General features: G+C 36.1%; 1 long non-coding RNA gene across 4 annotated transcripts; it reads left to right on the forward strand.

Moving 5' to 3' along the window:
• Window positions 1–575: 575 nt before the first annotated feature.
• LOC122886604 lies at window positions 576–2,436 on the forward strand. Of its 4 annotated transcripts, none has more exons than XR_006380393.1 (4): window positions 576–640; window positions 1,262–1,375; window positions 1,843–1,844; window positions 2,184–2,436. It is a non-coding gene; the product is annotated as an uncharacterized LOC122886604 (long non-coding RNA). The 4 variants fall into 4 exon arrangements; XR_006380394.1 differs by having other exon boundaries at window positions 615–695; XR_006380395.1 differs by having other exon boundaries at window positions 624–683.
• The last annotated feature ends 240 nt before the right edge of the window (window positions 2,437–2,676 follow it).

Here is a 2,676-nt window from a genome sequence, read left to right on the forward strand (position 1 = left end):
AAGGACCACACTGGTCATGGAAGGCTTTTTAAAATGGCTGAGATGCAGCTGCTTTTGCACAAGCAAACCAATTTCAGAAGGATGTTCCTGAATCTGATACTTTATGCATTCGGCATATTGAACTCCCCCAAAAGGAATGCAGAACAGTGCAGGCTTACCAACATTTGGTTTGTATTTCTTGTTTGTCTCAGTCTCACCATGTCTGCTCTTCACCCAGGCTTAAAATACAGGCAATACAATAGACTCATATATATATATATATATATATATATATATATATATATATATATATATATATATATATATATATATATATATATATAGTGTTGAGCAAGCTACTTGGATAGTGTTGTGAGCTAAGCTTCCAGTTACTCTAAATCTAAATTGCGAGTAAGGTTTCACACAGTCTGAGAGACACACAAATGTCCTATCCTTGTATGTGACACTGAAGTTACAAGCTGCGAGGTACAAGCGCGAATTTGGGCCCTGTTTTTACACTTGCGCTGACTAGCCAATCAGCACGTTTCCCACTAACCATCCAATCAGAGAAAGTCAAACTGTCCAATCAGGGGACAAAAGGTTCTAGTGCGTTCTGGTTACTTGGTCCATCTGTAGTAGGCTTGTTCTCAAGTCTTTTCTGGTAAGAAGCAGTGAGCCTCTCCTAACTGTTAACGTTTTGAACGGTATAAATACAGGTTTGGTGTTTTAAAATTACAGTAAAAGTGGTTTCTAACTGATACAGAATTTAAACATGAACCAAAGCGCAAAATATTTGTGCAGCATAGTTAAGCCCTTATTGTTGGCTAGGAATTAGGCACGGTGCTATCGCTAATGCTAACTTTTAGCCAAGTTGACTGACAGAAGAACGACTAATTAACCAATCTTTGGCTAGCTTTAATCTTTATACTGGATAGGTTGGAACTGACAGTCAGGCTAGTTTGTTGTTGAATGTGTATGTAGGCTAAGTTATAAACCAAAGGTTACACACACTAAACAAACTTTATCATAAACAATCTTTATTTATGAGTGAGCTTGAATTAAACCTTGATTAACACATTCCCTTTGATCATATGATGCTGCTAATATTTAACAGTAGTGATCAACTTGTGTAATGCAGGCACTACAGTATAGATGCTTTATCTTAGGTATTCATATATTTATTTTATATTTATTCTTTGACATTTCCAGCTGCAACTCACAGCCAGATGACCTATTAGAGCAGAATTTTTCCATTTACTGCATTGTTTTGTTTTGTTTGTAGGCCTGCTGGTTTGAACCCACTGTCAGGTTACACACACACTGACACAGATGACACTAACATATTGGTTCCTCTCTTAGACAAAGAGAACATCAATCCAGCCGTGCGCTTTGGTTGGTAAGTAGAAATATTGTAACTGAAATTAACAGACCACATAACTTGACTGTGCAAAACTGTTTAGCATCTGTAGACCTTTTTCATTTTGTTTAGGAAAATGCCATTCACGCATGATTTGCAGTAGGCGATGCTTTATTTTATGTACTGTGCTGTAAAGACTATTACATATCCTCAAGTCCTAAGAGGCGATAAGATATTCAAGTGATACAATTTTGATACCAAAGTCAGTATTATAACACAACTAAGTTTCTTAAGCAACTTAAATTTATTTAAGACATTTTAACTTTAATAATAAATAAGGAAATAAATTGTCCACCCTGAAAAGGACTTGGTATTTAAATGAGCTGTGAGGTTGGTTTTCTGACATAAACTTTCTCTCTCCCTCACCCTCCTTCCACTCCTCCCGACCTCCTCCTTCCTATCTCTAACTGCAAAACATCACTGTTGGTGACTCGGTGGCAACTCAGCAGTAAGTTCACACACATGAATGAAATGCTGAATTACCACAGTGTGCCATGAAGATTTCTAATACACAGTTAATAAAGTGGTAGTGAAACACTGAGACTTAAACAGCCCCACTGAGTAGATACATTTCATGACACCAGTGTGTTTCACATAAATCTAGCAACGAGTGGAAATGCAGTATTAACAGGGGTATTTGGTGGTGATTCTGATTTTAAACTGTGTTCATGTGAAGACCTTAAAAGCAGACATCTTTAATGCCATTTTAGCTTCAGGTAGAAGTTGCTTAATTGGATTTCTTATATTGAAACAACTGTCTAATGTTTGTTTCCATTTTGTCTTACAGGTGTCCTGTCCATCTACTCTCCTCTATCAAAGTGGCTCTCTTGTCTCGGGAATTTTGAAAACTTTGCTGAGTGTAAACAAGTGTAAAAGTAATACCACTGCACACACTGTATTCATTCTCCCTGATTCACATAAAATTGTACCTAAACTATAAGCATTCGCATTGTTTGAATCAATAAGTGTATATATAAGTGCTTTGGTTGTTTAAACCTTTTATATACTGTAATAAATCAACCATCAGCTGTAAGGAGAAACTGTTCGAGTTTGATTCTGATTTTTATATATAAGCCTGAATATATTAAGACGGTTTAAGAAATTGAATTCAGGTTGCTGTCACTGACATTAGTCATTTGTATTACAAACACTAAAATATACAAATGCCATAGTGTTCAGTTATTGTCAGTTAAGTACAACATTTGAGCATCAGTATAGTGCTTTAAAATACTGAACAAACAGCCTTCCTGTCTGTCCCATATCTGAGATTGGACTTTGTT

Source organism: Siniperca chuatsi, linkage group LG13, assembly GCF_020085105.1.
Source record: "Siniperca chuatsi isolate FFG_IHB_CAS linkage group LG13, ASM2008510v1, whole genome shotgun sequence".
Taxonomy (NCBI): Eukaryota; Metazoa; Chordata; class Actinopteri; order Centrarchiformes; family Sinipercidae; genus Siniperca; species Siniperca chuatsi.